Here is a 22,367-nt window from a genome sequence, read left to right on the forward strand (position 1 = left end):
TCTATTCACGTTTTTTGTTTTGATTTTTTTCCCCAAGCCTGTTTTTAAATGAGCTTGTTTATGGCAAGTCTTTTTAAGATTTAATGTCTGAAGATGATTTTTAAAGCAAATCTCCAATGGTCAATACCTCATAGTACCAAAGACATTTCAGACATCTGAGACATAATTTTTTTCTAAAAACAAATGATGCGAAATTTTCCACTTGGTTGTTTCAACTGTTATTTGACAATTTTGACAGATTTCAGAAAATTGCTGACTCTTAACAATGTGTTTATTTATGAAGATAGCTGAAATATCTTTTGAATTTTGACACAAAATGAGTTTATTTTCCAACCATATCTACAATATGGATATCAATAAAAACATTTCTCCTGGTCAAAAATACTACCAAGACTGGTCATGCATGTCCACATAATGGCAGGAATGATCTGACATCAGTTTTTTTTTGTGTGAAGTCTAATAGTTAGCTGTAACATATATAGAAAAAATAACAGTAAATCTGACGCAAAAGCAAAATCTACGAACGGTAATGGATGACGGGGCTACTTTTCTTGGAGACCTAGGGTTAATTTTTGCTTGTATCTGAAGATTGTGTGCAAAAAGGAGTTGGACTATCACCACAGCTATTCAAGTGAAGCATCTGAATGCAAAGCATATTGAAGCAAGCAGAGACATGTTTTCAAAGTCCACATTTCTAAAGTAGTATTTTGCTAAAGAAGCTGTATGAATGTGGTCCTGATCCTGATCAGTGCAGTGTATAACACTGCACTGATCTGATGGTTAAATAACGCAAACAGATTAAGAACCAAAAATATTTTTGAGTTCATGTCTCCATTTATTCAATAATTTAGCAGCAACAACTGTTTTTGAATTGAAAATGCTTATTTTGCCAGTACACAGCTTGATTAAAATGCAATTAATTTTGATTTATTACCGACCCTTCAATTGCTAAAATAAATGTTATCAAGTCCCATCACTAATTAGATGAGTGGGTTGTCCGATTAAATGCTAATTCAGCTTGCCATATATTTCAACACCTTGGCTTCTCATGTAATTTTCATAGAAGCCAAAGTGGATAGCCTGCTAATTTAAACATGGGACTGCTGTCTACTCCTAAAAGGTAGAGGACCAGTGGAACTGGGTAGACATGTCTGAAAACAAGCCCATCTGTCTCCTGCTGAAACAGTATACTGAAAATGCTTATTTTCAACTCCCCCAGTAACCGTCTATGCTCTGAGCTCTCTTTGAAGTTATGTTTCAATACCATATTTGTACAGAGTCTAGGTTCTGAGTATCATTTATGCATAAGAGAAAATACGATTTGATCAAAGACGTGATGAATTTGCCTCACATGCATACTTCTAATAGCGTGAGACACACATACTGAATCGGAACACATACAGGCCTTTGCCTTGGCATGAACGCACAAGCCGCTAAGTTACAATATTGATGATCTACAACCCATATGTTGCTCCATTGATTCTCCATTGTTTGAATTCCCAGGGTTATTTCAGCGCAGCATGGCTGTTTGGATATACACAATTAATCTGCACTTTTTAATAAACCAGAGTCATTAAAACACGCAGCACAACAATTTATAATTAAAACCAACCAAAAGCAAGGGTTGAAAGTTTCATTAATATTGGTGCCGCACGCTGTTCCCTGACCTAATCATAGCTGTTGTATATATACTGTACAATAATGTGAATAGAGAATAGCTATTATTCATATCCAATTAAATGGAGTTGGAATTGTTTCAAACACATTTTGACATCTGTTCACTGAAGTTGCACCAAGTCACAAACAATTGTCTTTTATGGCACTTTTTTAGAGAAAGGAGTCCAATTCACATATCACGATTTCTTCACAACTCAGTTTGGAAACATCCAGTTTACTTCAGCTAAATCCAAACATATAGTCAGATTGAAGTATACAAAGTCCAATCATCTTAGAGGTAAAGAAAAAGAAGAAATAAATTGCTTGTCACAGAAATAGCTCCTTAAATATCTGTGCAGCAAAGAGACTAATCTAAACAAAGAATTGAGTAGATCAAGAAATGTACACAGCTCATCAGTGAACTAATAATAGTTTTGATCATCATATTACATTTAGTTAACTCTATAGCTCTCCCAGGACATCAGGTCTCCATACCTGGATTTGAAGACCCCTGTTCTAAACCGGTGGAAGCTCCAGTACCATGTCACTTTCTTTTCTGACAAGTCCTGTTTTGTCCAATATCAACACACATATTTTCATTTGGCTTCAACTGTCAAACTTGAGGCCTTAAATACTCTTTCATTGTTGCAAGAGCCATCCATAATTGGCTCTTGCTTGATGAAACCTTTCCACATGAAGTCAATAAGCACAGTGGTATTCCAGACTGCTGATGTGCTCCACAAGCCCCTAATTGTTAAAGCACCAATCTTTTGTCAATATTTGCCCAACGTACAGTGTCACCGACATAGATCTGTGGCACGATAATGAGGCACAATTGATTAGCTTTGCTCCTCAAATGAGCCCCTCACAAGGAAATTGAAATAACGCACCGTCAAACCATACGGACATGATTAATGTTGTATTAGGATTTGATCTAGTGGTATTTACATAATCAGCAGGCAAGAATTGGCTATTTCCATCATTGTGCTGCCTGCCTGTGCTTGCTCTGTGGCTCCTCTCTTGCGTCAACCTGTCACTTTGATTGGACTGTATTGTCTCCAGCCCTTGATTTCTCAAAAGGATTTAATGAAGGGATTGGGGAAATGATAACAAGAGAAGTGAATTTGCATCTCTGTGAAAAAGAGTTGAGGGCTGGCAAAGCGGCTTTATGATTAAGCTTAATTGACATGTTTTTATGCAATCATGACTATAGACAGTGCACTCAGGAAACCGAGGAAGTTCGTGCTGTGAACAATATGTCCTCAAAACTCCACACAATTTAACTGCTCACATCGTGAGCAATTCCTGAATAATTGGATTTGATAAAATACTTGCTGAAAAACTTCACTGTCATTTTGGTATAGCCATTAATGCATGGACAACAACTTACTCCAAAAGCATGGGAACATTTTTTTTTTTCAAACTAGGTTATATATTTCTTACAGAGTAAAATCTTGGATATTCAGCTTCTTGAAGTTAGACCATTACACAAAACCAGTGGTAATATTGGCCCACACATATTGTTTTAACCATTTTTGTTGCCTACGCAATCAGAACTAAAACTGCTGTCAATGACACAAAACGAGTAAACTACAAAACATAATTTCCAAACATGTTGGCTGTCCAGTATTCTGCACCCAAGTGTGACAACGGTAAGTTAAAGGTTTTATTTAAATAAAAAAAAGGCCCAACAACAAACATCACTGCTTCCTTGAGTGTTGTGGTGCAGAGCCCATTCAAGTATTTGCAAACTACGGTCTGAGTCACCACAGGGAGAGGTAACCAGCACATGAGTTTACAGCTGTTCTATTTCTTTTTTCCAAACATGTGAATGTGGCCCCATTTGGACTTCCCTTGGGCTGCTAGCCGCTGCTGATAGCTAATAAAGAGGTCAAAATACTGTTGTTTTTTTTTTTTTTTGGTTTTATGAGGGCCACTTGTGTTGACTAAATGTGAGCCACAAGAGCTAACCTGGCTGGTTATCTATGCCAGTCGTAACAAACATAGATCAGTTATGACACTTATCCCATTTGGGAATAATAATGAGTCAAGTCCCAGATTGAGCACTAGACAGTCTATCCATATCATATCAAACTTGCAGACCATTTGGAACGTCTAGTAAAAGTCTACTCTTCATCCCCAGAATCAGAACCAGTCATGGAGAAGCGGCATTTAGTTTTAATACTCCACTAATCTGAAACAAACTTTCAGGAAACTGCACAACTGCTCAAACACTGACTGTTTTAAGGATAAAAACCCACTCGTTTATTGTTGCCTTTGATTAATATGTGGATACTAATTCATTCTGATCTGGGCTACAACTTTTCAGTACTTTTCTTTATTATGCCACAATAAATAACTTTTTTCTTGTTGTTTCATTCTATTTGTATCGTGTAAAGCACTTGTTGCTGAATGTGCTATATAAATACATTTAACTTGTCAGTTGAAAGACACATTTTCATTTGGAAACTAAGAAAGAATTGAGACTTGCAGAATCCAAGCTGCTGTGATTTAAGTAGCCGTGCCATCTGCTGGTGTTTGTCCGCTGAGAAATTATCAAGTCCAAATGACACAAAACACTGACAATATAACCAGCACCGGTTTTAATGACCACGGTATCCAGGGTCATATTCAGGAGGATCTGGGCCCCTTGGCCAGACCCAGCTTTGGTGCCCCACTCATGTGCAGCACAGCAGACTGGTAGTTCACCAAACATAGTCCACTGTCTCTTTGTTTGTCTCTTTTCAACACATCCATTGATCAAATTTTTGATTTTCCTCTCGACCTCCTGACTTGAGACTCTAACCTCATCAACTTTCTACCCATGTGATTTTTTTTATCCAGTAAGTTAAAATATAACTTATTCAAATTATGATCTAACCATGAATTATACTTTATAGAATAAACTGCATTTTTATGTTTTAGAGTAGCTGTGATGCTAAAAAAGTTAATTAACAATTGGTTTTTACCCAAAATGAGTGTGCAATGTTACATTTCAAAAAGATATCCAACCCTCATCATCCTCTTTACCTACTTTGCATTTGACAAAAGCAAACTTTAGCACATGAAAGTTTGCTAAGCTTTCATGTTTTGAGTTGTAAACTTTCAACTCAAGTTCAACTCAATGAACCAGGCTTAAAAAAAAGACTTTTTTGTTTTTTCGTAATTTTACTCAATAAAATGGTAATAGACTGACAGGATGGCATTTAATTAAGATTAAGGGCAATGTCCTGGAAATATGTTTCGTTTTATTCAGGCTTGTGCAGCTGCATAAGGGGACGAAAAAGTGAAATTTGGAAAGCGTATACCCGTCAGATTCTTATTTGCACTTGGTAAGCAGTCAGGTCACTGTAACACTAATAAGAAGTGTAAAGTGAAAGTCTAGTGCCACGGACACGCCACCATGAGCGCTTCCAAGTGAAGCACAAGATGGATGGAGAGGCAGACTGCCGGAGTGTGTGTTGTCACTGCAGGTGACAGTGTGCTCTCAAGAGAGACGGCCAGCAATCTGGTCGGGTTCTCATAAATTCTGTGCTGCATGTCAAAAATTAAATTCCTACTATGAAGGGATTTTTAGGGGCTACTGAAGTTGGGTAGTGGTTAGTACTTTTGCCTCGCATGAAGGCGGTCACTGGTTCAGAGCCAAGCTGTGAAGCCTTTCTCTAAGAAACAAGTAGCTTCGATTTATTCTTATTCACTTCTACCCAGTAACTCAAGAACAATTTTTAAAGGGTTTGAACTGCAGTCATCTAAATTGCAGACAGGAAGGAATGTGCCATCGTTTGAAGGTTGGCCTCGTATAATTCTTAAAGTTTCTGCAGTGGTAGAGTGGTTTCACTTTTCCACAGGCCTTATTAAGTGTGTCCAAAGACTTTATATACACTCTAGCCGGCACCTTATTAGTTGTGTTAAAATTAAACCCAGTTTTTTCCTGTTTGAAAGCAAATCTGAATAACTGAACTTGCATTTGTGGCTAGAACGAAGGAATGTCCCATTCATGCCTTAATGGTGAACGTTTAAAAAAAAACATAATTACCCAAATGCAATTTAACCTTCATCTTTGCTTTTAAAAACTTTTAACAGTTTATATTATGTTTAATATCTGGAGTCTGATCATATCTGCGTGACAAAGAATAGATTGTTTTATGAAGTTTTACTCTACAGATTTTCTAACGTAGAGATATTGAATCGATATGTGACCACTTGTTCCCAACACAGAAAGTGATGGAGTAGTCTTACAGTCCCTAAAAGAGTTCTGCCCAAGAAAAGTGTGAAAGATTTGAGTTATTGGTGCAAGCTATTCCTGTTTTATCAAAAACAAATTCATTTGTTTTTGCCCTAGGATGATTGAACAACTGGAAGAGGAGGAAAAAAATCAAAGACTTGGGGACGCAACACTATTAATGCCATGGTGATGAGCGATTCATGGACCAGCACTTCAAGGAGACGGTGACCAGGTAATAAAATATAACCCTGCTTTATCAGGATTTCTTTGTGTGTGCTGTCTTTACAAAATCTCTGCTGATTTATAATTTATAACATCATTCGTGTTATAAATTAAATCAAATACGTCTTATTGAACAATGTTCAGCTGCAGCATTGTCTTTGTTTTTCCAGTGTCTGAGCCAATTGACTTACCTTTCTACCAACACTTACACAAGTTTTAAGAAACTTTTGAGATTAAAAAAATGAGTGCTAATCTGATTTTAACATGTTACTGCATATCAAACACGGAAGAGAATAGAACTGCCATCTGCTGCAACCAGAGATGTAAAATGTATAATTTTATCTGGCTACAACAATTTTCCATTTTTGCTTTGGCTAAGGCTTTGGGTGGGTCTGAGACGGTAAATTATTTTCAAAAGCTCACATTTCACAATGCGTTTTCACAACTATTCTTAACACCTTCAATTGTAGCCTTGGGTCTTGTTAACTCCTGTAAAGTATGCATTAGCACAAACACAAAGATATGCTCGGTACAAGCACAGTTGCTGCGTGTCCCCTGCTTGTTCCTGTGCAGAAAGGTCACTGCCATGATTTATGCACCTGTTTTGCTGGTGAGACTGCAACCGTTTGTGCTTTGAGGGGAACCTGACCGACTGAAGGGAGTCGTATGAAAATTAAATTTTGTTGATGAATTGATTTGCAAGGCTGAGCGAGGTACCAAGCGTTGTGACTTTGAGGGGACAAAAAAAAATATATATATATATATATAATTCTTAGCAGCCTGTCGTATTTACTGCATGTGGCTTGCATCTGTGTAGCAACTATTTAGCTTCTAACGCCATCTTTGACATGGTGCGTATATTCTGAAACATGGCAACTCAAATTAAAGTGACATAAATGAGTTTTGACTTCCTGATGGCTCGAGACGCACATAGATATGATTCTAGTTGACGTGTTTCATGTTTGTTTTCGTGTTTTCTTTATGTGTAAGTGTCCATTTACATCACTTTGAATTTCTTCTTGGTACCTAAACCATCTAGGTAAGAATGACATTTACAAAAGAATAGTTTATGGAATTCCCACACGAGTATTCTTTATTATTGTTATTAAACTAAGCACTTAAGCCAGACAATAAAAGCGCATTCTAACAAATTAAATAAAATATGACAAGTGTTTTATTTACTCTTATCCTCCCTGGTGGTCTGTATGATGTTCAGACCCTTTTAGTGTCTCGTTGGATACATCAGCTGCTCTTAAACTTGTCTGCAGGGAAGTCCACTTCCATGCAAGTTCTTGCTGACCTACAAAGTCATTTAACATGCTCTCCTGCGCCTGTGATAGTTGCTCCAACTTCACGTATAAATCTTTTCTAATCAATTAGAGTAAAATACGCAGCAGGTCAGAGATTTCGGCTAATAAACCAGTAAATGGCAAATAAGATATTCTCACTGGAGGTAAAATAGATGGCACTCGTATGCTCTTGCTTGTTTAACACAACAGCTGTGTTGGATACATTACTGCATTAAATCAAGCCTAATTACCACTCGCTCATTGCCCTCCCCCCGCCCCCAGCGGCCGTAGATGCAACGAGATGAAGTGCGTCTTGTCCTCTGTGATGCTGTGTTAAGTGCACGGTTTCTTGTGAAAGATGCAGTGGACAGATGTTTGTTTCCAAGGTTGCCCGCCTGATCTGGAAACGTATGCATAAGCCCTCTTTTGTCATTTTTAAGCATATAGGAATCTGTGTGGGGAAAATAACTGCTTCTCGTCTCTTTAGAGGGACAGTCGGCGCATTGGCGTCCACTCCTCCGCCCGCATCATCCGTCTCGAGTTGATGAAGCAGGCTTTTCGGGGACAGGTCCACTGGGATTGGGGGAGTAGAGCGATGAAAGGACAGAGACAAAGCAGCATTATTTAGAGAATGTGAGGGCATGTGACAGAGCGGAGGGAGAAGTGTACTGTCAGACATTAAAATAACAAACAACACCTTGTCTGATCAAAGTGCTGTGCCACCAGTCCTCTCCAGCGGGACACACTGAAGGCGTCTGTCAGGTCAATTAACACTACAGCGCTCACATTTTCCTCCTGACTTCCTTCATTAGCGTTTTTGTCTGGAGCTTCCAGGCAGCTCAGCACGTCTGCATTTCGACTCTCATTTAAAGCAATTTCCTCAAACTTGAAGGAGGTCACAACTTCAGAAGGATTTAGTAGTTTAGGGCGCTCTTAGTTTTTACATTTTATCCCATCATAATCATGAGCTTCAAATAAGTTATATTGTTTTGTTTTACAATAAAATAAAGTTCTGCATAGTTATCTGACTGTTGCACCTTCATCTCTGTGTTTTTAAGAACCTCTTACATTTATTTTGGCAAAAGTTTAATTTCAAAGTTTTAGTTTTCTTTTAATAATTTCCTTCTCCTTGCCACTGTTCCATTTATGACAGATTTGTTGGCTGCATCAATAATACATATTCTCCCACCTGAGATATGGATTGTTTTTCTTGAGCTACTGAGAGCTTCTCTTATTGTTGATGCAGAGAAACATCTTAGCAGGGTCTGCAATTATTCCATACTCCCTCCATTTTCAGATGCTGAATTGAATAGTGCTCTGTGCCATGTCTAAAGCTTGAGATATTGTTTCATACCCCAACCTTGCTTTAAATTTTTCCAAGGCTCCACAGCCATGTGCCTAATGAACTCCAACAAAATAAAATTTAGAGTAGGAAAATAGCCTATCAGGCTTTGGGAATGTTAGACATACTTTTTTTATTATTGGGAAATTAGAGAACCATAATTTGTGAGCTGTTTTATATTTTAGTACAAAGGTAAACATAAACCGGCAATAGAGTGTAAAATGATCTCTTTCATGAGAAGAAAGATGCTGGATGAATCATTTCTCTAATCATGAAAAATTAATTTTTAGGTGGTAAATTGACCAATTTTATATAAAAAAACACACACACAAACACAACATACTGGCCTTCTGACATTATTCCCTCAAAGAGTCTGCATAAAACATACAAATGTGTGAAAGTTGATCCATATTTAAAATCATTTCTTCTACATTCATTTGGTCAAAGTTATAGACCACATCGTGTTAAATCTCCCCAAAACAAACTAAAGTTTGATTGTAAAATTGCTAAATGTGAACAAAGGGGTGTGAATACCTTAGCAAAGCATTGTAAATGCCACCTTTGTGGCCTTTTCTCATAGAGGAATTGGTTAATTTGTAATGTGAGGAACAGATGCCTATAGTGAGAATCCTGTTTGCTACCAAAGACTAAAAACCTGAGCTACAGGTCTGGAGAAAATGCTTAAGAAAAGATTTATAATCAAGGACTGGCTAACATGACAAATGAAGAGATTAGCATATTATTAAATGGTACCTAATTGAGCCAAAAGCCTATATTAACATGTTATCTTATGGTTCTATTAATTCACTCCCTGTTCGAGTTGCTAAGGGACTTTGGCAATTATCCCCTCAAATGGTGTACTTTTGCATATTTTAAATTCCAGGAGTGTGCGGGAAAGACGTCACTTGTCATGCGATAGGGAAAGGAGCCAAAACGGGTTGAGATATGTGTAATTGAAACACTGATGCCAGGCACTCATTCACAAGCCCGAGTGTCCATCCTCAAACAAATGTGTGAACGCAGGTGCTTCCAGTCCTCGGAGGGGAACGTGTCGGAATCCCCCGGCTTGCGGCAGCTACTTTGCGGTGACTCACAAACACGGGAAGAGGCACAAAACCGGCATGAAACGCTGAATCATGCAAGTTTTTTTTTAAGATTCCTGAAAACGGCGCCACTGCCTTTAAATCTGTTCTTTGATGTTCCGCACCGTGAAAGCAAAGCGAACAGCTGTTTTGCGAGGGGCCCGGAGATACGACGGGACAGTTTTGAAGGTGTGATATGAAGGAGGAGTGACGACTCCCTCTCAGGTTTCTTTCGAGCCACCTGCTGGGTCCTGCGTGGAAGCCCCATCAAAAGCACGCCATGGCTGCTCGCCCCATTTGGGCTTTGTGAAATTATGGGCGACGTATAAGGGAGGGGTCCATCCGGCGGTACTAACAGGCGACTGGCTTGAGCGAGCGTCACAAGCCATTTAGACATGGCTTTGAATTAATTTACCAGTGACCGTCATTGAGCATGTACCCCAAAAATGTTTCATTCTGAGCAGTGCTAGTCATCTATCATGCCGAGCTGTGAAACAGGACTGGTCAAGGGACAACTGTTTAATTTTACAGCAAATATTGAGCCTTCGCCTCTAATGCAATGCCTCACTAGAATCCATTTCCATTTGTCTTCCCCGTCCGGTGGACTGCTTTAAGGCCTTACCAACCTTAACTGAGCGAATAAATCGCCTTCACACTCCTCAAACACTGCGATCGCCTGTCACAGCCTTTCACATCAGTTTCCTTTATTGGATGTGGCTCACGCCTCGAGATATTTATATCTTCTTACAGCCGTGGTACTGTAGTGGCTAACAAAAACAAAAGAGGTGGGGAGGCAGTGAAGGAGAAAGACGAGACAGGACGGCTGGGCAGGCAGCGAGGTAAATGATGGCACTGAATACAGAGGAGGGATATGTGGAGCTTTGGCCAGAGAGAAGTTCCAGATCCATCTTTTCCCTGCTTAAAGCCTTGGCGCTGCAGTAATGGCAGCACGGCGTGGGCTTTTCAGAGGTTACGGCACAGGAGATGAGGGATCTGAGGGTAGACGGGCCAAACTGAGAGGTGATATCCCCCCAGCTAGAGGCCTCTTTATTCTGAGCATAGAGGAGGTGACGGCGTTGCCACCGCAGTGGGAGCCGGGAGGGAAACAAGCAAATTGCTCTGCACTGGAACAGGGCAGTGGCGGCTAACTGAATCCGACATGATACACAGCGTCATCTGCTCTGCTTCACCTTCTATTCTCTTCTTCCATATCTGCACATATGAGGTGCTAATTTCCTCTATTGATCTGTTTTTCCTCCTCCTCCATGTCTGGGTCTTCACAGTCTGCACATTTTACTGATGCATTCAATATTGGAGTTAAGTAGCAACATGTATCCACCAGAAAGAATAACAGAATATCTCTTGATATGAAAAGTCAGGTGAACAGTGCCCCAGGTAGATGCTAAAGGATACGGTGCCAACAACAGGCCTGACCACTAAAACTACGTAGGCAAGGAGAACCTTCATTAACTCTGGATGAGCTGATATGATATCTAGCTCTGGTAGAAGAGTGTGTAGTAGGAGTGACTGTGTAATGGGAGCTACTACTAAAGCTCCCATTTGTTATGTCTATGTTTAGAAGTTACCATATTTTCCAGACTATGAGGCGCACTTAAAAGTCTTTAATTTTACCAAAATAAACAACAGTACGCCTCGTCACTACCAGTAGTTCATTTTTGTCCTCTGTAGAGGACATTTCTAAACTAGAATATCTCCCACCCCCTGCATTCTACTGAATTAATTCCTTTTGGTATCTACAGAGGACATCTAGGGCTTTTCAATGATGCCACATGTGAAGGGGTGGGGCTTTTGTACCTTCCTTTTTCTCATTCATAAAAATGACGTTCATCAGTAGAAGCACATTTTATGGGGAGAGACAAAGTAAGTGCATAAAACTTTTTATTGTGCACATTTTGATTTACAATTTTGTTGGCATATTCTAAATAAGTCTCTTAGCAACATATTAAAACATTCTATGAATTATTTTGACTGTATTTTATCGTAGTATTTAAAAGTTGAAAAATCGTCCTTTGTAGTGGACATTTGTAATTGTTCTGTTTTTTCTGTATCCATCGACCCATCAATCCATCCATCCATCCATTCATTCATCCCTCCACCCATCTATCCACCCATCCATCCATTTTCTGTACACCATTGTCCCTTAGTGGGGTTGGAAGGGTTGCTGGTGCCTACCTCCAGCTAACGTACCAGGCAAGAGGCGGGGTTCATCCTGGACAGGTTGCCAATCTGTTGCAGGGCAACACAGAGGCAAACAACCATGCACACTCACACCTAGGGAGAATTTGGAGAGGCCAATTAACCTGACAGTCATGTTTTTGGACTGTGGGAGGAAACTGGAGAACCTGGAGAAAACCCACCATACACAGGGAGAACATGCAAACTCCATGCAGAAAGACCGGGGCCAGGAATCGAACCCAGAACCTTCTTGCTAGGCAACAGTGCTCAGTTTTGTAAATGTGAAATTCACTCTTAAGTTGATGTTTGGAAATTTTCTTTGGGAAAAAACTGGTTGCCATCAAGATTCAATTTCAAATGTATGGGGTTCCGATGTCCACTGTAGTGGACACAAAATATTTCAAAAATAAAAACTTTTTTTCCCCAAAAAATGTTTTCAGTATTCCAATTACCTTACACAGATTGTGGAATAAAAAAAAAGGTGATTGGACAATATTTTTTTTCCTGGTAGTCATCCGGTAATCCGGAGTGCCTTTTTTATGTTCTGGAGTAAAACAGCACCCTCTAGTGGGTTAGTATGGATCAATTCTGGTTGTACTTGCTGACCTGGAAGCAATTTTTGTGTGGTAAAACTCAATAAACCTTTTTTAGCTACATTACATTACTGTTAACTAGGGCTGTTGTAAACGATTATTTTAGTAATTGAGTAATCTATATATTTTTCTTACGATTAATCGAGTAATCGGATAAAAACAATTATAAAATAAAATATTGGTAAATCTTCCATAACACCAGTGTTACTATCGGATATCAACATCAGTCTATTTTTTCCACATTTGAGCTTCCCTACCAGTTACTTTTTTGTAGACCAGGGGAGCAATACGGGATATTTACGGCTCCTTCGTTCAGAAACTCATCTACCAGCCATGTTCCGCCTCCCGTTTGTTCAGACCAGGATGATATAAATTTATTGTGCTGTTCGTCCGTAAAGCTGCACTTACCCTGTAAGCATCAACCCTCAGCCGCCCGCCGTGTTCAGTCCCTCCGCTCACCTGTATAAATCCTCCTCAGCTTCTTCCCGCCGTTCAACCAGCAGCTCCGGAGCAGAAAGGCTGCCGAACTCCCGGCATCGCGCCAGTCATTTTAAGGATGTTTATTGGTCCCACAAAATCGATGAAAACCCGGAATTATCACCAATCAGTAAAATCCCCGCAGGCAAACTTGAAGATTGGACGTTATCCCGCTAAAACGTAGCTTCCGTCAACAACTCAGAGGCGGAAGTCAGAGCTCCGCGCAACGCAAATAATGTTCCGGCTGACACACGGTGCGCTACATGATAAAACATAAATTAACGAAGCTTCGAGGCAGGTCAATTTTCCTCGAGCAATTTTAATAATCGAGGTACTCAAATCACTCGAGGAATCGTTTCAGCCCTACTGTTAACATTGTCAGGAGCGTAGCAGAGTAATATGTACTGCGCTTTAACTGACTGACTTATCTGACTATTTTGTTTCGCTTGATGTGCCTTATAGTCCGGCGTGCTTTATATATGAAAAAAGATTGAAAACACACCATTCATTAACAGTGCGGCTTAAAATCCTATGTGCCCTGTAGTGTGGGAAATATGGTAGTTGGTTCAATGAAGAAAGTCCAAAGGACCACTTCCCTTCTACAGAGTCTTGGCCTAGTCAAATTTCTGAGCTGGATCACATTCAAAATTTTATTTATAAAGAAGGTAAAGCTATGTATTCATTTCCCCAATCAATTTCTACTTCTCCAATCACACAAAATTGTATCAAAATGCATAAAGATTTGTGGTTATAGAGAAATTTGAGAAGTTTGAAACTGTCTACATGGCATGTGTTGAAAGATTTGGGTTTCTTTGCGTGCCAGGGGAAATCCCACGTTGCTTTGCTTTGGGTTTAAATTCAACCCATCTGGAGCATGAAAGCCAACTTTTATAAAATGCTTCTGACTCACCATAACAAAGTTGTTTGTTCCACATTTAAACCAGAAGGAGTAAAGTGGAAAAAAGACAGTCCAGCATTAACGCTGTCATCTGAGATCTGAAACACAGTCAGGTAAAGCCTTGTGTGGAACACAATGCAATGCCGGGCCCACTGATACTTCCTTCTGAAGCTATTGAAATTTGTCAAGGTTTTCTACTTTTACTGTTGAATAATATCTTTACCTACTCACCAGGTGGACGGTGTCTTATTTACTGTTTGGTTCTTCTCATAAAGCAGCAAATGGTTGGCTTGTGTGAACAAAATCAATATTTTGATAAAAGACTTTTTGACACCTCTGCATAATGGTGAACATAACGGAAGTCATGAATGTTTGACCTGATTTTTGTCTTTTCAAAAGAAACATGAAGAAACAAACTCTTCAGTTTCTTTGGGATTTTTCAGTTTGAGTTGCTTAGAAAAACAATTTTTAACGGTAAAACAATGTTGAACTGAATTATTTAGACAGCACATTTCTAATTTGATTACATTTCATTAGTAGGGTGCAAATTATGAAGTACCTGCGTTACCAGATATAGGGTTTATTAAACCGGTTCTGCGTTGATTTGACCCAATGTTTTGGAGAATTTAAAAGATTAGTGTGGATCAATGCAGAGGCTATTTGTAGTTCTTGTAGTTTTTAGCATGTAACTTACTGCCCTGACTACATGAACAAGCTTAGGAAAGTTTTCTTGAAATCAATCTGTCTCAAGAGGAGCAAAACATCTGCACGACTTGGATAGCATGTTCTTTTGTCTTTCCCAATTTGCAGACTGGCTCTATCATGTCATATTTACATCTCACGGGATCCGTAGCCTCAGTTCTGCATCTGAAGAAGTACCAATTTGTCCAATTCTGCCCCTCTCTCATTATATCAGTTCAAACATTATGTGCTTAATGGCGTAAGCCACATCACTGAGAGCACAGCCCTCTGTGCAAAACTTTCTGTCATTTTAATTGATGTCAGTATACCATGGGGGCGTTTTAGGATTAAAGCAGTTCTCTGAAAATGCGAATTAAAATTCTGAAGTATGAAGCCTGCTTTAAGAATCAACAGAGCAGATTTGAGCCCTGGGCCTCTCCTAAATGTGTAGAATGAATATTATATAAGGGCATAAAATATCCTTATTAGAGCAATATTAAATTGAATTGCTAATAGAAATGGTAATAGATTTGAAGGATCACCAGAGAGAATTGTGTTTTCATTGACATGTTTGACATCCGCCAGAGCTCGGATCTTAGGAAGTAATGAGACAGCTACCTCTAGACTAAAAGGGACCTACGCTTTCCTAGAGAGGCGACGGCTCTCTTAATTTTCAACCCGCCACAGTATTTTGATATGCTTCTCAAAAACAGTTGACACTTTCCAAATTAAAATCATCCTTCTCTTTTCTTTTGTGGGAAGTACTTTATTAATTTGCATTGCTCAACCATGCCATGAATACAAACGGTTTATATCCAAGGTACAGAATTTAAAAAAAAAGAAAAAAACAGAACCACTTTTTTCTAATAACCCCATAGATAGAAGAGTAAAGCGGGTAATGAATTGGGATACAGTCAGCTGTGAACGCATGCATACACACAGAGTAAAATTGAATCTCGAGTAGGTGGAAAGCTGTTGGGAAGGGGAACATTACATCAGCGTAACTAAGAGTCATTCGACGATCGGTCCATGTGCACAGCTGGAAGGCTCAGCCAAATTTGAAGGTATTGATTTTGGAGCAAAGAGTTCCTTCTTGGTATAAATATTTTCAAGTGAGGTTTGTGAGTTTAATATCAGGAAAACATTGCTTCCAGTAATAGAAAAATTTCACATAGCAGTGAGTTTGTAGGAAATAAATCCTAGCACCAGTAGAAGGCTAAGCGATACTGAGTTGGGAACCTCCAGTTTTAGTTGTCGGTAATTGTGATTAATGAAAATGACATGTTTTATATAGCAGACATTTTAATGGATATGTTCACATATTACTGTTGAGTTTGATTCCTTAGCCAAACTCTTGACAAATGAGACGAGACCTGATTCAACAATCATTCAACCCCCAAGAGGAACAATTAAAATAAACCCAAAATTAACTACATTTTCAAAATGATTTATTTTTTTTAAATTAAAGGTGTAATGTGTTGGGGCAAGTTTGGAAATATTTACCAAACATTGCACAACAACAACGCTTTCCTCCCACGTATCACATCAGATCAGCTGCTACACAGCTGAAGGCTTTATGTACGTCTTTGATTGCCAAGGCCGCGGTGTTGGTGCGAAAGGAGTTGACACCTATCTAAATGGGTCATGGCCATGTTGTTGTACGTCTTCTGCCAGGACATATATTGAAGCGGTTAAAAAAAAAAAAAAAAAAAACCGGACACATTGACAGTATACTACCTGCTAGTATTTCATCAGACTGAGACGTTATAGTCTGGGTATGGTGGAGGTGATTGCTGTGGCATTGCTTTGACAGTCATGAGTGACATTTGCAATGTGTGCTTACACGCTGGGCAGATGGACACACACTGACAGCGAGACGGAGAGTGAAGGTGGGGAGGGGGGGAGGGATGCAGCCAAGGGTAAATTCAACTCCATGGACGTCTACGATCAGACATCTCTCCAGGCAGCATTTGTTTGCTTTCATCCTCAGGAGATGAATCACTTACAGCAGTGCTGGGTAAGCACACTGATTTGAAATGCCATCAGAGCCTGAGTTTGTTTCTTTGCCCACGTTCAGTACGGTAATTGTTCATCAGATTTGAAGCTAATGAGCCCTAAAACCATACACGTGCAAATTACGCGCTGCTTGGTCGCTCGGGTTTGATGCCGACTTTTTTTTTTTACCTAGAGCTGCGACGCTCGCCACTTTCTTCCTGTCACTGCACGGGAAGACTTGCAGACCTGACTGGGAGTTAGCAAGATGGGTGGCAGTGTCTGTTTTCCCCCCTCGCCACTTTCCCCGTGACCTGAAAAGCTCACGCTGTTGTGCTGAGATGTTTCATCACTATTGACAAAACCCTGGGGTTGGTAATGTGGGGCACTTTGTGTTGCACTGCTTCCACGGCAGCAGTGACCTCCTTTAAGTTAAATCCCCTCACAGCAGCTCGGCTCTTAGCGTAGGTTATTAGTAGACGGCTAAGTTCTACATGAAAGAAATGCACATTACCTAATTAGGGGCAGCGCTTTAAATGTTAAACTGTGACTCAGTGTGCACTGAATACTGAAATTATTGAAGCTGCTGAGCACTGTTCCACAGCTAGGCTTCACTCACATTTTTAACTTATAAGTGTCTTGATATAACTGAGTGATTTTGTATGTACTGGTAATAACTGTTTTTTTGTCGTTTAATATTTTAAGTAACTGCTGGTACTTTTAGCATTTTCAGCTTTGGTGTTATATTATTCAGTGTCTGATTATATTGCTTGAAAGCTAGTCTGCTTTTTTCTTGCTGTTTTGCCTGTCCAGGGACTACAGATGAAAAAAAGTCATCTTACTAACTCTGGAGCATTTGCAGCAATGTTATTAATGTACAAAGTCCTTGTCAAGTAAATCTATTCTAGTAGATCAAGAACTGCTTTCTGAACAATGACAAATGGAACATAAGAGCTACAATAATGAGCAGATTTCTCAGCTTCCAATGATGACTTTGATCAGTTACCAAATAGACAAAGTGGCCAATGATCCAAGTTATGTCTGTCTTGTCTGCCGTTGTGTTTATTAACTAATTTCTTGAGCTTATAAAGACAATAAAACTAAACTGAACAATTTGTCATAAGAATGGTTATCTATTTAGTTTAATTCTGTTGTAGCTTTGCTAAATTCCACCATTTAGGATATTGCCTGAATTGTGTATGTTTTTTTATTGTATTGTATATCTAATAAATCTGAAGAAATTTATGAGATATATTTATTAGACATTAACTGGCAGGAGGGACTTGACAATGGAGAAGGGACCTCCAGTATTCATAGGTGTGAAGGACCGCCAAATTTCCTAAATAACTAAAATGTGCAAATATTTGAGACCTCTATAAGGACCTATTTTAATAGGTCAAACACAAACTATACCTACCGCAGAAACAAATGTCAAAGTTGTTTCAGTCTTCCTGAAACAACTGTGATCTTCCTTATCTCTGCAAGAAAGGAACTGGAATGATGCTGCTGGATTGGCCGCTTTGTTAAACGCAAGCCGAAAATGTGTCGAGTACCTTTGCGGCAGGGTGTTTCAGTTTCACAAGCTGCATTTTCTTTCAAATCAAGTAAAACATTCCCAAAGAAGCAAAAATGCCACAAATAATTTGGAGTTACATTCCACAAAAAAAACAAAAAACTGGGAATCTTCTTTCCACACATGATGGGGTTTGATGTTTCACAAACGGTGCTCAATTTCTTCATGTTTTAAACCATATGAAAAGTATGTCCAGATATGTTGAGTCACTTCGACTTCTGAAAATCAGACGAGTTCAATTGAGCAGTTGTGTTTTTCAAACTATTCCATGAGTCGAAATGTTAAACTCGACATACTTCTGTGGGTAAGTTGGCAGGCAGTCAAGCCCCTCATTGAATATGGATGCCACTCACTGAAATTTATTTGCAACACTGCAGTGTTTTCAATAATTATACACTACCGCCTGCTTTACCAGACCTCAGATTCCTGTCATCTTTAAACATGGTCGAAATCTTGTGTTTCTCATCGAATAAAGTCGTGCATGGCACTGGGTCGCTGCAGCAAAGCCATGGAACCGCTGCTGTAGTTTCTCCTGCCACACTCTGTGGTTTGCATTTGCTCCCCCAACATTTGATCTGTAACACCGCTCAGCTTTTAATCAGTGCTTTCAAATTTGACCTTGACTTGAATCCATCAAGCCGACATTTGTGGTAAAAGGGGGGCCTGATGGCAGCCTCTAAAATCCAATGATTATCTCTTTCTCTCCTGTGCTCTGAGCAGAGGATGATTCTGTGCACTTGGGGCTTTATAATCACAATGGTAGCTCCATTTTCAACCTCCCAGCACCTATAAAAAGGTACGGGTACCAGAGAAAGCTAGCGAGAGGTAATTATCATAAGAGTTCTTGGAACAGAGCTGCATGCATAGGAGATTATACTTCTCTCCATCCTCGCTCATTCTCTTTCTTCTATTTGTGAATAACTTTTAACCTACAATCCAAACAGCTTTGACAGGGATTATGGAGTTTTGATGAGAGACAGAAAGAGGCTGCAAGAGAGTGAGTTTGGGGTAATGAAGCAGCAATGTCAAGGAATGATTTATGAGCATTCCCCTTCCCTCCGCTCTCCTTTCTCTGAGATTTAGTCAGTTCAGATATCGCATTACATAAAAATTCAATTCTGACCACGCACAAAGTGATCACTGTGCCATTTCAAGAAATTGAATAGCATTGTTTGTTTAATATGGTAGTCCAAGCCTTCCAGTGATATGTCAGCAGTATTTCCACATAACAGCAGAACAATGCACATTCGAGGCAATAATGGTGAAAGACTGCAAAGCAAAAATGAAGCATTTATTGGAATTCTGAACTTTTTTTCTATTTTTTGTAATGTGCCTCCAAAGCATTGTGTTTTGACTTAAGATGCATGAGCCGTGCACACGAGTCAACAGCATTAACCAAAGAAAATTCTTTGTTACACAAATCTGTGGGCAATATGGTGTAGGTGTACTCAAATAAAAAAAGTGAAAAATAAAATGGGCAGTTTTTTTTTCTTTTTTTTTTTTTTTTTTTAATTCTCCAGATTTATAGAAGCATGTTGAGTGGCATGGCTGCCATTCTTCTGTTCCCCGATGAGATTACAGCAGGATCTTCCTGCCAAAGCATATTCATATTTTGGACATTAAGCTGACATTTTTATCCTTTCTTGCTTATAATGAGCAAGTGGGAAGGAGATCCAGGACAAATCAACATAGGAATAATTGCTGATGTTGACACACAGTTGCATAATGTTAGAAAAAAAAACTGTACAGCTTTTGCTGCTAGTTTGAAAAGTTTAGCAACTATTTTATTCTATCTGCCTATGTGAATGACTGACTAAAGAGCAAACGCTCAAAGCATTCTAAGGATATTAGAGATGGTAATAAAATATTTACCACTATAAAACTGGTAACAGATCTTTTTGGAGTTGGAGCAGAGTAGAGTTGCATTCCCAGATAATTTAAAGTACTTTGTAATTTTGAATTGTAAAGAAGACAATGTGGATTCAGTACCCAAGTAGAAAAATGTTGTATGTAAACGTATTTGTCTTTTGGTGTGTTTTCCTCACTCCTGTCGTTTTCCCAAAACCTCAAATTATATTGAGACAGTTTAATGTCGACTATTTTTGTCCTCAGAAGTGAAAAGAAAAGTTCTTGGCAGCAGTTTCGGATTTTTAATTATTATTTTTTTGGCTGCTTTTTATTGCATTTCCAATTTTTCCAGAGATTTCAATAGGAAGGATGAACCACTTGTGACTTCTCTTATTACATCAGCTGTACTTTTCTACCTTTTGGTCTTGTGGGTTTCCATTTGTCTTCATCACAGCCACCTTGTAAGACAACCACATTTCCCCCGTTGTGCCCAGAACCATGAAGGATAGCAGTGACTTGTGGAGGAATCGTTTCCCGTGCAGATGATGTTTTTCTATTTTTGCAAGATGTGGATTTTTTTTCCCTCCTCATTCGACTGTGCATTGTAAGAGCCGAGCAACAAACGGCAACAAAAAAAATAAAATTGCACGGCTCTTTGAGACTGACGCCTCTTATCATTTGTCTTTGGAAAGTGACTGGCTTTATTCATGAAGACATTAGACGAGTGCGTTATTGTGTTGTGGGAGGGAATGAGCTGTTTTTTTTTTTTTTTTTCTTTTTTTTTTGAATGAGGCCTTGATCATCACAAATGCACATCAACAGACATTTGTTGTGGCGGAGCTGCTTTGTATGCAGGATGCAACTTCACTGGTAATCAGGAAGAACAAACTTAACCAAGCTTTTAATTGTTGTTTGTGTAACTGTCTGATCCCATTTAAATCACTCTGTGGGATCTCCACCACATAAAGATGCATAAATGGAATAATAAGGGATTCTGCTATAAGTACTTCGTGAGTGGTATTATATTGGCTCGTGCAAATTGTGAGTGAATGCATAAGAGCGTTGAAGTGTGAGGATTTCTACAAGAAAGCACAAAAAGACACAAATATGCTGAATCACATCTCAACGGCAATCTGAGGGGCTCTTGTCACCATCTTCACCAGATGCTTCATATTGTAACCATTAAATTAAAACAAAAAAAAAGAAAAGCTTTTTGTGGTTGGTTATAATATAATAATGTGAATAATGATGGAAATCAGTGGATCTGAGCCAGTGCAATTCCATTTTCTTGATATCCTAGTTACCCTTGTCAAGATTTAATGAATTATCAATTTATATCTCTGTACCCCATTATCTACTTGAAATGGGGGTAACGTATAGATTTGCCTGAAATGTGGAATTAAAATGTTTCAGTTAATTACGGCAGTCGCTGGCCACCATATCCCACCTCATCCTGTTCGCAGCCGATTTATTTTGATAAACCAAAAATATTGTCAGCAAAAAAAAAAAAAATGAAGCGATTCCTTCTCATCTGTTCTTGCAAAAATTAAAATGTTCTCCTAATGGAAATGGTTCAAAGCTCAGAGTTGACCAGTAGAACCAATTACACCTACGAGATGAACGCAAGAGGTTTTTGGTAATTGTGTAAATTGGTTCCTGCCCATGTGGTTTTCCATCAAACCCGTGTAAAGTGGCACCTGACAGTCAGACCTCGTTTAGGAAATGTTTCAGTTTCAACCAATGAAAGTGCTGGATCTACTACTGAAAAGTTGATGCAACACTAGCGCCAGTTCTTTGCTGGGAATTTGCTTGAAGGTGATATAAAGGAGAAGCAGAGTTTTGCTTTTATCCCACTAGTTATATCACCATATGGCTCCGTCAAATAGTGCAAAATTAACGCCTGCTATTTCATTCTAACATACTTCCACTTCAAACTACAAACCATTTTGTACCAATCTATTTAGTCATTGCACATAAATGTATTATTTTAGGTAAAATATTTTTAATGAAATATGATATCTTAAAGGTATACTCTTAAACATAATTTAAAATGTTTTGCTTTAATATCAGTTTCACTCACTTATTCTCAATAAATATGACTGTTTTATAATAAGTACAACTATGTAATGGTTAGTAAAGAGTTGCTAGGTAGTACTCTAATTTTCAGAATTTTCCAGTGATCAGACGTCTAAGAAAATTTCCCATTATTGACTTCTTCTTGGACTGATTTAATGATATCAAGCTGGTTGTCTGACTGTGGACAAAAATTAGATTTTTAAACAATTTTTCCAGA

General features: G+C 38.9%; 1 long non-coding RNA gene across 3 annotated transcripts in view; it reads left to right on the forward strand.

Annotated features, from left to right (window-relative positions):
- LOC103459477 (uncharacterized) overlaps nucleotides 1-22,367 on the forward strand; it is a 190,910-nt gene that overhangs the window by 87,543 nt on the left and 81,000 nt on the right. For all 3 annotated transcript variants that reach the window (XR_014086034.1, XR_014086036.1, XR_014086035.1), the window contains one exon: nucleotides 5,999-6,113. This is a non-coding gene — a long non-coding RNA (uncharacterized LOC103459477). The remainder of the gene's footprint in view (nucleotides 1-5,998; nucleotides 6,114-22,367) is intronic.

This window comes from Poecilia reticulata, chromosome 23, assembly GCF_904066995.2.
Source record: "Poecilia reticulata chromosome 23, P_reticulata-male-v2, whole genome shotgun sequence".
NCBI lineage: Eukaryota > Metazoa > Chordata > Actinopteri > Cyprinodontiformes > Poeciliidae > Poecilia > Poecilia reticulata.